We start from the raw sequence: 14,669 nt of genomic DNA on the forward strand, positions 1-14,669 counted from the left end.
AGATCGAATATACCACACTAAGGTCGCGCCAGAAACATTTATACTCTCGTAAACACACCCCATTTGCGAACAGAGGGACTGCTCCACATAAACACTGATTTCAAACGCCCGCAAACGGTAAATATCAGGCGTGAACGTGCCGCAAAAGCAGCGGCGGCACTGGGGAGCCGGGCATGAACTCCCGCGCCTGCTTTCGAAACGGGCCGCTAGGGGGATTTCAGTGGCGCCCCTACAGGCCGCGCTCGAGGCGTATAGTGTTGCGGGCGACAGCAGGCCAAGGAGTGAATTTTTATGCAGTGGATGCAGTATTTTATTTGGTATCGCAAAAATCAAGCACCCATGAATTTGTTATAAAGGAACACTGCCAACATAAGTATGTATTGGTTTTCTGCCTTATATTTGCGTAGTTTTTTCTTCATGTTCAACGATGTTGACAAGCATGAACATTGCCACGGGACTTGGAAGTTTAGATTTGGCTGTGGGTATATAAACCTATTGTGCAGCAAGTGTTTCACTTTGGTCGGGTGGTTGAACCGAGTTACAGACAGACAGACAGACAGACAGACGGAAATTTTTGCGTTCAAGTAGGCCAAGAAAGGCTGTCGTCTTGAATAAGGCGTGTGTAATCGAGACGGAAACTAGCTTTTATTTCACTAGTAATTACCCCCAAAATGGGGTCGCTAAGAGCGTTGTTGAGATAAATACACTACTCAACCCTATTTCTATTATAAAACTTCACTTCGAACGAGTATACTGCATGAAAAAAACGTTTAAGTTTATGGGGACGTATTGCTAGTGCCGCCTGTGCTCGGACAGAAAGCAAGCGACACGTAGAACGTTTTAATCTGAAAACGTTAAAAAAATAAAGAAATCCCAAAAAATTGCGGAAGGGTTCCGTTTATTATATAGTTCTAGTGCACATGAATAAAGTTTGAGCCGGTTAAAGTACTTTACTTGATATGATGCCCTCAAGGTTGTAAGACAAATTTAGGCGCCGAACGCGAGAATACAATAATTCCCTCCCTCTGACAATGTATCACATCAGGCTATACCGAAGGACTCCAATTAACTAACTGCGGCACACGCATATACAATTACATACAAAACTTTCTTACCGATCGCACAGCCAACCTCAACCTCGGCTCCATCCGATCCGTCTTCTTTTGTGCCCGACCGCGTGGTACACCCCAGGGATCAGTCATTTTCCCACTCCTCTTTATTCTTACCCTCCTACAACTTCCGCCACTTCTAAAACAAATTCCACATATACAACACGCACTTTATGCCGACGATCTCACTATTTGGACCACAGGGGGTTCGATTGGGGATCAACGAGACGCCCTTCAAGAAGCCATTGACACCACCGACAACTACCTTACAGCCCGCGGCCTCAATTGTGTACCAGAAAAATCTGCCCTTCTCGTCCTCCAAAAACGCATGCAAGGCCGCAAAGGACAACCTCTCCCAGACCCACAATTAAGCCTACATGGCGCTCCCATCCTAACCACCCCTACAATTCGTGTTCTGGGACTTACTATCCAATCAGACGCCGGAGGCATTTCTACTATTCATAAATTACAAGAAACGCTATTACAAATCACGCACCCGATCAAACGCATTACTAATCGTCCACAAGGACTGAAACAAAATGACCTCGTGTGCCTCACTCAAGCCCCACTAATTAGCCGCATCACATACGGAACTCAAAAATAGTGAAATCCAACAACTCGACATAATAATCCGGCAAGCCTATGAATAAGACCTAGGGCTACCGCCGACAACTTCCACTGCCAAATTACTACAGATGGGACTTCATACATAACACCTGGAACGAATTTCGAGAGGCCCATCATGTCAACCAGACTGAACGGCTCAAGCTCTCACACACTGGCTGTCACCTCCTCCGTCGCCTTGGCTACCAACTACCTGCCACCCATCACCCCCGCCAACGCATCCCTCTGCAACTACGCGATTGCGTCTGCGTCGCCCCAATTCCCAAGAATATCATCATCATCATCACCACCACCAGCCTATCTACGCCCACTGCGGGGCAAAGGCCTCTCCCATTATTTTCCAATTACCCCCTATGCACCCCCTTCATAACCAGGATCGCCGACAAGCCCGGATTCGAATGCTTCGCAAGATGCTTCAAGTCAAGCCAGGAGACACCCGCTACGTTGACGCCGCCAAATATGCCGATAAACCAGCCTTCGCAATTTGTACAGTACACCACCGAGGAAATGAACTGACTTCCGCAACAGTAATTGGCAACGACTCCACAACTGCAGAGGAAATCGTAATATCCCTCGCGGCCACTACATCTCAAGGCGTTATCACCATAGTCGCAGATTCGCAAGCTGCCTGTCGCCATTACGCTGCCGGTCACACTGCTCCCTTAGCCATCCGCATCCTACAGTTCATCCCTAACCCCTCCTTACCTGTTCATTCTCTGGACTCCGGGACATTAGTCCCCGGAGGGGAATGAGGCGGCTCATGCTGCCGCCCGCGCGCATATCTACCGGGCGTTCCCCTCCAACACTCCAGCGTCACCGTCCCGAAGCACAGCATTCTGTACGTCAAAAATTCAAAGACATCCTCGAACACTACCGCCTCGAACGCCGCATCTTTCCCCCACCCAACGGCAAGTTGACTAAGGAAGAATCCACCACCTAACGCCGGCTTCAAACCAACACCTACCCGCACGGCACCCTCCTCCACGCCATCCACCCCACGTCCTACTCCGCCACCTGCAAGTGCTGTCCCCAACCCTGCACACTCTACCACATGATTTGGGCGTGCTCCCACGCACCATCCCTCCCCCCGTTCCCTCCCCCAAGCATGAGCAGTGGGAAGGCATGCTAGCCAGCCCGGACACCGGCGATCAGCTTCGGCTGGTTGAAACGGCCCGCCTGACAGCGACCGCCCAGGGACTTCTGGGCCGAGGAGACCCCCCATTGCCACTACTCGAGAAGTAATGCAGAAATAAATTTTATTCCTCCTCTTCCTTCTTGAGATAAATTAGAAATTCTTGAAATTACTCGGCTTTATCAAATGGCGACTTTCAGGTGCACTACCGAGGGTATGCACGGGAAAAATTAGTTCGTATTTCATGCTTGCTTAGAAGAAATTATAGGCCATAGGATATACGAATCAATATTATCCAACGTGTGTACTCTTCAAAATAGAGCCACGTGCATGAATCAGCCTTGTTGTTCAGACCTATTTGTGCACCTCTCGTTGTGCGTCACTTATCTGTGTGTCGTCATCCTTGTCATGGGCTGCGGGTCGCGGCGATGTCGTCGCAACGCGATTCGATATCGGAACGTGCGATTCATCGGCGTCGAATATGGGCACTATAAAGTATTTAAAATGAATTCGCAGTAAATTATATTGCATTGCTGTTGCTTTCGTTGGAACGAGTGTCATTAAGGAACCATAGAAAAAAGTTTGCTTCGTCCCCTGGATGCTCGGATTCAGCGCACGGACTGTTCGAGGACCGACTGAACTAGAACCGAAGCTTACAATTCATGGATGCTCCTTTAGGAGCGGCCACAAAACGAAAGGGTGACGCAGCTCACGTACGAGAGCTTCGAACGTAATGGTGTCCTGCGAACACCTATCGTGACGAGGCTATCGGCGGGTATCAAGACGTCTCATGGACGATCGATAACACAGTAGTTGCGGACTACTCTTGCGAGATCAGATCTAGATGCGAAAAAGATTTACCTAGAGGACGTCCATGCATGGCCATGACGTGGAGGAGCACGACAGTGAACGTTGCGTGGCGCTTAACCGGTATTTATAATGATAAAAGAGTGCGAACTGTAGAAGAAGGAGAGGAGAACACAACACGAGCGCTCATTAAGAGCTTAGCTTTAAAAAAGGGCGCAAAAGCATTTAAAAAAGCGCCTGCCTACTGGCAACAACCGGGATATACCAGGCGCTTTTTTATACGCAGTGTCCTCTGGGCGACTCAATTAAAAGCCCATTGACATGCTGTGGAAGTTTTTTTTTTTCATTCTTTAACTTTTTGCGACCAGTCGCTGCAGTGAAAGCGCTCAGCTAAAACAAGACACTTCAGTTTTTGACCCTCACTGCCTCATTCAAAGCGCAATTAATGCCTGTTCAACCGCTTTTAATTTTTGCTGCTGCTTTGCAGCCATAGGCTGAAATAAGTTCCTTCGCCAAAATTTTGCGACTTCCACTCTGAAATCGAAGACCAACTGGCCCAAAAGCACGCTTTAATGCTGTCACCAAAGCTCTTTTTTTTTTTTTCAGTGATTCACATCTGTTATATTAGACGCTAAAACGCCAGGCTTAAACGGACGATGGGCCGTTTGTGAAATACAGGGCCACCCATGGCATGACTTTACGCTCCTCTCCATGCAAGCAACACGTTGGCCTTGTGCTTGCTTCAGAGCGCACAGACCGCCGTTGACGAGCACTTGTACCGGCTTCCCCCGTAGCTCAATTAAAATGTAGTCTCGCCGCATTCAGCCGGTCTCAAACTGCCCAGGGACTCGGCTGCGCGGGGCGAAACGGGACATAAGACGCCGCAAGTTCTGCCAACTGAAAGGAAGGCTTAGCGCAAATAAGACGTAGACGGTGACGAGGCGAGACCGGCCTCGCCTTTGCGCTAAGCCGCACTGTCAGCACGAGACAACTCGCCGAACAACGCGTTTTGCTCAAGTACCCTGCCAAAATGTTTGCTTGGTGTTGTCATTCATGCCGTGCGCGGACTTCTCGGTTTACAGTGAAAGCTTATTGATTAGAGCTTCAACCATTCGAATTTGTCGATAGTTCAGACTGTGCGATTTGGTGCGGCCAAGTTCTGTAGACGTCCAAGTATTAAAAAGCGCGTTACCGCGGGTACGCCCCTCACGGATAATTCGAACTAAGGGCCAGAGCGCCGGCGGTATAGCAGTAGGCACACCACAGGAACGCAATCTCTCGCCTTACACGCGACTGCGTTGCTTACAGAATAGAGATAATGATAAGATAATAATGCAAATATTAAGTAAAATTATGCGAAACCGATTTTTCAGGTAAAATTCCAGGAAAAGCGTTACAAACCCTAGTGTTCTTTTCCGACTACCTGATGTTGGTACAAGTGCCCTGGTGTAATATATGATTATCGGACAGATGATGACATCATTTCTCAGTCAGAAGAGCAGAATCTGTCTCTGCCCCTGATGACGAGGGGGGAAAGGACGAAGCACGGGGGCGGCTGTCCGCGGCAGAAGTCACGGCCGCTTCGAATACCACCCGAGCCACCTTGTTTTACAAAATACCAATAATAGCCCTTCCGCCACTCGTTAGAGCAAAAAGCGCTGGCAGTCGCCTTCAAGGACGACATTCGGACTCCAATGAGGGATTTTATCACGCATCGACCTAATAGCATGCCTTACTGCTTCTAATCTCGGTGTAGTGTTGTTGGTTTTCTTAATTCGAACGTTAATATATATGAACTAAGACAGCTTCCCCTCGCTCTTGGAATTATTGATCTTTTATCCCGACTGCTATCTGTGTCGCTAAGTGGTTAGACTGACGTGAAGCTTTCACGTCACACATCTCCCGAGTGGCCAGGTGGCGTCACAACACGGCTGATCCGAGCTGTTTCCTGCCGTTTGAAAACTGCGATAAAGATACCTATTTAAAATTGGTCCCACGCGAAATTTGACGCCTGTAATCGCCGAAATGCATCATGGCATCCTCCGGAGTAGACCCACAAAAGTTTTTAGAAATCGAAATTTGGCGTCAGTAGTTCTGAAAGTCACGTGAAACATTGTTGTGCAAACGTTTTATCGATTCTTACCGCGACTTTAAAGCCAGCTTCAAAGCGTGCGTAAAATCGCGTTATTACAAGCAGATCGCTGGGACAAGCAGAGTATCAGAAGCCGTTAAAAATTAAAAAGAAAGTGAAGTAAGCGAAGACGGTTGGGTAGGCGGAAAGGGTGGGAATAAATGAGTCATAATAGAACGCGATATAAAGCGATCAGTAAATAAACCTGTTAGGAAAAAGCTCAAAGGAGTGCGTTGCTTTTTGAGGCACCTGCTGGCTGCCGGATGTGCCAAGTGGATGTTATCTAGAAATTGACGGAAAGAATGACGCACACATAGACGACTTCGCTCTCTCCGGCGGGCTCTTAATGTCCATAACTCGCGGAGCACAATGTAGATGGCGCAGCGAAAGAGACCTTAGCCGGCGGCGCCTAAGCGGCCGGCGTTCTCCGTGCGCCGACGGGCGAGTTGGCGGAACGCATTCCGTCGGCTCTGTCGTCTGCTACGGCGACGGTAGTTTTGGGCACGGACTGCTTTGGGCCTGCTTTGGCGCCGCTTCGCGTTCATTGCGTGCCTCCTTCGCACAGTTGATTAACTTGTTCGACAGCACCTTCCGGGTAACCCGGACCCGAAGGAATTGAGTGGCCGTACGGCAAAGATACGTTAAGGATTGGTTTCCATGTTGGGAAAACAAAATATAGAGACCACATACAAACATATGGCTGCTATACAAACACTACCTTTTGCGCGGTGCTTGCCGAAAATGTGGCTCCGTTTTGTAAATTTGGGAATACCAATTCGGCTCTGTTTTAACAGGTTTTACAAAAGGCGAAAGGAGTAACTGGTGCTGATCACTGGCGATTATAAAAGTTCCCTCAGCTTTCTCGCAGTTCTGCAACTTGCGTCCAAAACAGAGTGCGCCTAGAACACGGGCCGGCACTTACATGCTCATCAGAAAAGAACAGAAATGCGATAACATCACCCGCGACTGCCCGCGACGTAGCAATCTGCTCAAGATCAAGTCCCTGACAGTGCGGTCTTTTCACAAGCCTTCATTTCGCGAGCCTTCATTTCAAGAAAAGGTTTAACGAGCCGGTTGTTTTGCTGGTCAGTCGCTTAACGAAAAAAAAAACGCCAGGAACCCTGGTAGGCCAAAAAATTGCAGCCATACAAATCGAAGCATTTTATTTGAAGATCGCGGTGTTATCGACGAGATAACACGACCGTAGAGCGACAGTGAACATCGGGCGGTAAGTTGCGGCATGAGTTAAAATGAAGTATGCGTTTGATATTCTTGGGTTCCTTATCAAGCTGACAGTGTTTTTGTACAGTTGATACAACAGGGCAGCCGTCCAATTCAGTCATTGGCACAGAAATGTGCATCATTGCCCTTTGCCGATGGAGTCTCCGGGCGACCCTCGTAAGCGTTGTTCGTGCGCAGAAGCAGCATAAATAATTAAGCACGCGGCCGGAGAGCGGGATAACAACAGAGGGTAACCTTTGCGCTGCATCGATTCGTCGTAAGCAGAATCACGCTAGACTATGTTGTGGCTTTCCATATTACTCTTGCTCATTCTTTGGTGCTTCTGAAGTCGTCGTCGTTCAGTTGCGTCTTACATGTGCTGGGTTAGTACAATATTTTTAGTGGATATTCATAATGTCAGACTTAACATTCCGGGAATAAGCGATTGCCATGTATGCGGCGGCGTGCGCTTATCTGCGCCGTTTATTGCGGCCGCGCACGGGTGTTTAAAGTCCGCGCGTGCACGCATGCCTCCTGCATAGTAGGACAGGCATAAGGCAGACGTCGCTGCGCAAGAAAAGATGCCTCTGGGGAGAGCGAAGAAGGGAAGAGCCATGTACAGAGGCACAGCGACGAGAGGGCGAACGAAGGAGGAAGAGAGGAAAGGGAAAGCTGGGCGGCCGGCGGCGCGTGGACATTATCGGCCCGAGCAAAAGATTTTTTCTGGGCCACAGTCGGCGCTCCTCTTTATATCTTGCTCCGTGGTCACAACCATACCTACAGCTTCAGGGCGCAATCAAAAGGACGCATGAGTAGAGATAAATCACTTGAGCGAGCGAGTTGGTAATTGCAATCGGCCCGATCTAACGTCGTTGTCGTTGTCATGCTTATCATGGCTGTTCATCATGCGACGCTCTGCTTGCGTGATTGAATGATTGTGAGGTTTAACGTGCCGGCGCTACACAGGCGATTAGGCGCGCTGTAGTGGAGGGCTCCGGTTCCGGGCTCCGGCGCCTCATCGCCTGCGTTGCGTCGGCGCGTTAAAACCCACAATCAATCAATCAACTTCTGAGACTATACGTAGCCTTTTTTGGCTGCTTAAACCCGAAAATTTTGGTCTCCTTCTGTATGTCTGCCGGTCACTCGATTGAACCACCTTGCTGGGAGATAAAAGATACGTGAAAGGAGTTCATAAACGAAAAACGCTTCCAAATCACTACATCTGTAAATTTACGCTTCTCAACTCTGTCCACACAAAAAAACAAAAAAAAAGCGAGCCGACATTTTTTAATTTAGGCATAAATACTAGTGCTTGAAGTTGTTCATTAAATTAAAATAGCGATGCGGTTGATATTTGCGAGCGGAAATATCAAAAAATATGCAGTGAAAACAATATTGTGACCCTAAAAGACAAACATAGCTCACGCCCGAGCTACAGTGTACTAGAATGTAAGGTGTGTCATTCGGAGAAAAAACCAATTGAGAGCGCGGGTCCCTTTTGCGATGAAAAAAAAAATTGTATGGAGCGCAGGCATACCCCAGAGAACTCCTATTGCATCCAGCGCCGCCTATAGGTTTTTAATGCAAACCAAACAGTGTTCTGACAGGTTTTAGAAAACATTATATCAAGAAATAAAGAAATAGGACTACTAAGCACAATAAATAAGGGATCATTTAACAAACAAAATTTCGGAAGCAACTGCTAAGAAGCGGCCGGCAGGGGCGCTGCTTACAACAGGAGTTCCTCAGCAGAAATTTTCATTGCAAAAGGGACCCCCCTAATCGGCCCCAAATGACACACCTCTCTCTTCTAGTACACTCTAACCGAGACTAGACTTGGTGACAGCATTACAGTTCCTAGAGTAAGGAACGGTTACGATAGGTGGCGTGTGAAAAGCGGCAAAATTGAATTGAATTGAGCACACATCCCCCGTGTTGATCGTGGGATGAGCGAGACGGGAGGGGAAGAGCGTGAGAGGTCGAAGCACAGGGAGGAGGGGAAGTCACGTGGCAGGGGCGGCGGAAGTGTCGTCTTTCGATATTTGCAACGAAGTGAGCAGATACGGATTCAGAACATTCAGGTTCAGAACATTGGATTCGGAACAGCTGGGAGGAAGGGTTGATGGAGTATTTCCAGTAACCTCAGATTTGCTGATGACGCTGCCTTGCTAACTAACTCGGGGAAAGAACTGCAACGCATGCTTACCGCAACAGACAAACAGAGTAGAACCATGGGCCTGAAAGTTAATACGCACAAAACTAAAATAATGTTCAATACCCTGGGGACAGCTCAGCGGTTTCAGATCGGTGGCGAAGCAGTGGAAATGGTAAGCGAATATATCACCTTAGGCCAAGTTGTGACCCCGGGTCCCAACAGTGAGGCAGAGATGATTAGAAGGATAAGAATGGGGTCGAGTGCATTCAGCAGGCATTCTCAGATAATGAATGGGAGCCTACCGTTGTTCCTGATGAAGAAAGTGTATGACAGCTGCATCTTACCGGTACTCAACTACGGGGCAGAAACTTGGTGGCTCATTAAGAGGGTTCAACTTAAATGAAGGACGACTCAGCTGGCAATGGAACAAAAGGTGGTATGTGCAACATTAAAGCACAAGAAGAGTGGGTCAGGAAACAAACGCGTGTTAAGGACATATTAGTGGAAATTAAGAAGAAATGGACGTGGGCAGGGCATGTCATGCGAAGGCAAGATAACCGTTGGTCATAAGGGTAACAGAGTGAATCCCTCGAGAAGGCAAGCGTGGCAGGGGGCGGCAGAAAGTTAGATGGGCAGATGAGGTCAACAAGTTTGCGGGGATTAGTTGGTCGCAGTTAGCACAGGACCCAGGCAGTTGGAGATGTATGGGAGAGGCCTTTGCCCTGCAGCGGGCGTAATATGCTGGTGATGATGATGATAAGCAGACACGTGTCGATTCTTTTCTGTTGTATGACTGGCGACATCCGTTACGATCTGCAACAGCGTAGTATACACAACAAAGCGTTCCTCGCCCTGTATGGATACACGTTCACCCCCGCCAGTCGACGCAAAATAAGAGACCATTTATCCCCATCACGCCCCATTTCTCTCGCACGTGGCGTTGCTTGTTTGGTTTCCATCGCTGGGGAGGAAGTACGCCGGCATTAGCTCCGAGAGCAACCCCGTGTCTGGCGCAGTGCCCCCTTGCAGACACAGGGCCCCCTAATTGAGCCGTTCTTACCATTTATACACACGGCCGGACAGGTGCGCAGTGCCTCGGGAAGCAATCGGCTCGTGAGAGAGCAAGCGCACAAATTACAACACCAAAGTAGGTCGGTGACGTGCGGCCGTTCATGTGAGTTTGCGTGACTCTGGAGATCCTGGTTATGCCGCCAGGAGAGGTGTCGGTCGTGGGCGGTTCCCACGAAATCTGAAAAAAAAAAAACGTTTGGCGAGCTGTCGACCACCGCAACGGGCCAGTTTGATTTCCGCATTTCTCTTTGCTCTCTGTGGAAAGGAAACACGGGCAGTACTGTTTCGTCGCTCCTTCTGCAAGGAGACTGCAGCAAATGGACGTAAATATTTTTACAGCGGGGCTGCCATAGGTTAAATGCTGACCAGAAGTGCGTGGGTCGACGGGAAGTAGCGTCGACAAACTACTAATATACGCATGTTGAAAAACGATAACAATAAAACTGGCCAACAGAACGACTCTAACATTATGTCGAGTTTCATTTACGTGTGCTAATTAGTTCAGAATGAAGTTGGAAACGATACAGAATTCCCGGCTGCTCTGAATACGCGGGCTTCTATAAGAGGCAAACTGGCAGCCGGGTGTTTCTCCTCTATAAGAAGTTGCAAACCGTGCAAACCTAATTTAGCTAATGAACTAGGAAGTATGCTCAATCGCAAATGACAAACAAATGCGTTTTCTTTCGTGCTCCCATTTGAATGCGCCCCGCTCAACGGAGCCACATGCAGCTCCGCTGGTCATTCACCTTCACAGAGTGGAATGGCAATTGGTGTTTTAAACACTGATTTACTAGATCAGAAATTGATCTACGCAGCCGTGGGAAAAGAAGCATACCTACAGGAGTGCTGGAAACTTTTTCACGAGCGTCAAGAACCCCCGTAGCGGGACCAGAGCTCCTAATGTGACCTGCTGATAGGCTCGAATTGGACTCATTGATAACGTGGACGTACAAGAAGGGCTTCTTTCGCCGTACAAGCTCGCTAACCTATAGAAGCGACGACAAATCATGCGTTCTCGGACGACCAGTCACCATCTACGTATTTGCATAGCAACTTATTCTTGCGCCTAAAACACGCGTACCTGCACTCGGCACTCGGTAATAGGTACCGCACATTTTGGTTAGCGTCTAGGAAACAACGAATGCAGGTTACTTTCGTCGAATCGGAAATATAAAGCCCGACACGAGTGGGCTGGTTGGTATACTACAGCCATTTATTTGATCTGTTTACTTTCCCTATTCTCTCTCAAACAGGCACACAAATGCACAGGCAGCGGACAACAACGCAGAACACGCGCCTCGCACGAGATCGGAGGTTTTGGGCAGTGAACCAGGTTATCTTGAAAGAGTAATTTGGCTTCGCTTTTACACTCGTGGGAGTGTGGAACTCATGAGTTCCACACTCCCACTCTCCCACTCCCACTCAATTTTTATCTATTTATTTATTTATTTATTTATTTATGTACCCTAGTGGCCCAAGGGGGCATAAGATAGGGGGACGGAGGTAAAACACAACAAAAATACGTATTCATAGCCGTTAAAAGAACAAAACTCCCACCTCCCCTCGCGGGAACCCCTGTGTAGATGCGACGCATAGGGGGTTCACGTTGCAGCGTTGGACAGCGGAGGAACGGCGCTGGAACGATGGAGGGGAGCGGCGCAGGCACCGCGTTTTATAGCGCGCATAACGGTGAGGGGACGCGCCGGCGCCAGTGCGTCTGCCGCGGCTATGACGCAACACAATCCAACAAAATCCACTTTAATCCAATCCAAATCCAAGCCAAGCCAAGCCAAGCCAATCCTATCCAATCCAATACAATGCCTCTCGTGAGAGAGTGTTCGCTGTCGGAGAGGAGAGGGGGTGAGCGGCGGAGAGCGCAGCTGGCGCGGCGAGGAGAATGGGGGAGTGGTGGACGCCGGCAACGCCGACAACGCCGGATGGATGCAGGGACAAGGCGAGTGAATGAGATGCGCTCGCATCTCAAATGCAATGGAAATACAATAACTACTCAGGATTTACACCGTTAATGGCAAGGTACAGCAGTAGACTTTGTAAATAAATACCAGACTGCATAGTGACCAATACCAAGCGGCGTAATATCGCCCAGACAAGATCAGTCATTGGTGCAGCCTTAAAAATAGAAAGAAAGCAGGATGCAAAGGGAAATAAAAATATTTTTTTTGAGTAGTTTGAAAGACAAGGAGCGCCGTTTGAAAAGCCGAAACATCTGTTAACGTCCCAACGTTTCAAGGCAAAGAATTACATTCGTTTTTTGCTTGTACAGGAGGAGACACATAACGCAAGACTGGGCGTGGCGGTATATTGTATGAAATTGGGCGCCTTATGTCATTGTTCTTCAACTGTGCTTTAACTGAGCCATCGAGACGAAATAAAGGTCGAGTTTTGTAAAAAAAACTGCTTTGCCCTCCAAAATGGACACCAATGTTACCACAGACCTGAAAAAAATACTAGATATATTAAAGAAAACACGCGAAGCAATGGCGACTCTCCGGCCACTTCCGGGCGATTATCTCTATGACGCCACAGAATCTAGTTTGTAGATATGGCGGCCGCCGATCTAATCCACCGCCAAGGAACATGCATCCGCAATCGTAGTGGGCTCTCTGGATCCATCGGAACATGTCGCTTGAATGATAGCGTGCAGCTGAAATAGTGATAACACGATGATGTTGTTCTGGCCAATAGTAGGTCACTCCTGGTGATATTACGTCACTGTGTCGCGAAATGTGAGTTTTTCAATATTTCTGGCATTCTTTCGGATACAAAAGCGTCCGTCGTGGCTAGAATGGAGCCGATTGAGTCACCAAACGGTAATTATTTGAAGCTGGGCAAAATTTATGGTTGTCCGCATGGCCTCTTCAAGTTACAGGGTGCACAACGTTCGAAAGCACACATACACGGAGCGAAGAGGAGAGCACGCAGGAGTGTACGTTATATCGAAGAGTATTTGGAGAGGTCTGTAGCACCACAGCGATAAGCCAGTTGTCCTACATGCGTTTCGATCGCTTTAAGAAATTGACAGTTTCACTACCCTTGGTCAGCTCACACCACTTAAATACAAGAGGGAAAATAAGGCACTCTTATACGAACACACCGTGAGTTGACTTCAAAATATCCAAACAATCTCGGCCTCACGAATACATTCACTTCAATAGAGGAAAACCAAATTTCAAATGAAGATTCTACCAGCATGCTTTGCCTGGTTATCCCTCAGAACTCACTTCTTAGTCACAGATAGTATTCGCCCAAACACTGGGCTTGTGATGCTTTCTGATACGCGGGAAAAGACACAACGAGGGACGGAGGCTAGGTGCGTAGCAGAGCCACGAGTTCCAACTAACTTGTACGCATACTTGCGGCGGTAACCGAATCGCTCGTCCTTCGCAAGCTGCCAACTGTGCAATTGTAGAAGTTGTTTCGAATAACACAGCAAAGTCGACGTCAAAATCACTCGAGGACGCAACCATTCGCCGAAGTTTGTGCATTGCGAATAGTTCCAGTGGCGGCGCCTCAGTCACAAAGTAACCCGCCGCGGTGGCTCAGGGGTTAAGGCGTTGTGCAGATGAGCCTGAGGACGCGGGTTCGATTCCCGACCGCAGTGGCTTCTTTTCAGATGGAGGCGAAAAGGGAAAACGCCAGTGCGTCGAGATTTAGGCGCACGTGTAAGATTCCCGGGTGGTCAGAAGAAATCCGGAGTCCTCCATTACTGCGCGCCTTAAAGCCCAGCTGCAGCTTCTGCGCGTTAAACCTGATAATTAATTAATTTATCAATCAATCAATCAATCAATCAATCAATCAATCAATCAACCAACCAATCAAGTGATCAATCAACAGTCATAACGCTTAGAAACAGGTGCCCATCATACCACACCTGGGCATTTGCAGCTTTACGGAGTGGAAGGTGCCTCGTGCGACGTGCGAATGGCGAGGTCCTCAGGTGCCGTCTACCTGGGTGCGTTTCCATACCCCAAGCGGGAAGCCACGCGGAAAAGCCGCACGCGTTCTCGAAGGCTACTCCTTCCAAGGCCATGATGACTACACACGCAATGGATTCGATTCTGGGCGAGACGTGGAGTGAATCGCTTACGCTGCCATTTCTGCGCCGTCTACGCGCTTTCTACGTGATGCCATTTGAAAGCAATCTCGGAAAAATGGGACAAGTTTGTATGCTCTGCAATTGGTTAGCCCGCAATTAAATCAACGAGCTAACCCAAGCCCCATCACAAACGCCAGCATACATAAAAAGGTGATTCTGAAAACGAGAAAGACTATTCAATCTGCCGTCGTGAAAAGGGCGTCAATAAAGACGACCCGCACAGAAAGGACGCCGGAACATTTCACTTGTAAAACGGTGAAATGTACGAGCGGCAAGCAAGATTCTTTACTTCACCGTCCGGA

At 48.5% G+C, this 14,669-nt stretch overlaps 1 protein-coding gene across 2 annotated transcripts in view; it reads right to left on the reverse strand.

The window, feature by feature from the left end:
• LOC144173678 (very long chain fatty acid elongase AAEL008004-like) overlaps positions 1–14,234 on the reverse strand; it is a 69,621-nt gene extending 55,387 nt beyond the window's left edge. Inside the window, exons 1-2 of one of the 2 annotated variants that reach the window (XM_077702002.1) lie at positions 14,143–14,234; positions 10,240–10,428 (exon numbers count right to left, since the gene is read on the reverse strand). The gene's annotated coding sequence lies outside the window, so the exon portion shown is untranslated. The remainder of the gene's footprint in view (positions 1–10,239; positions 10,429–14,142) is intronic. The other variant, XM_077702003.1, reaches the window with a different exon arrangement.
• Positions 14,235–14,669: the final 435 nt, after the last annotated feature.

Source organism: Haemaphysalis longicornis, unplaced genomic scaffold (genome assembly GCF_048455015.1).
Source record: "Haemaphysalis longicornis isolate Haplotype H1 unplaced genomic scaffold, Haemaphysalis longicornis Haplotype H1 scaffold_3, whole genome shotgun sequence".
NCBI lineage: Eukaryota > Metazoa > Arthropoda > Arachnida > Ixodida > Ixodidae > Haemaphysalis > Haemaphysalis longicornis.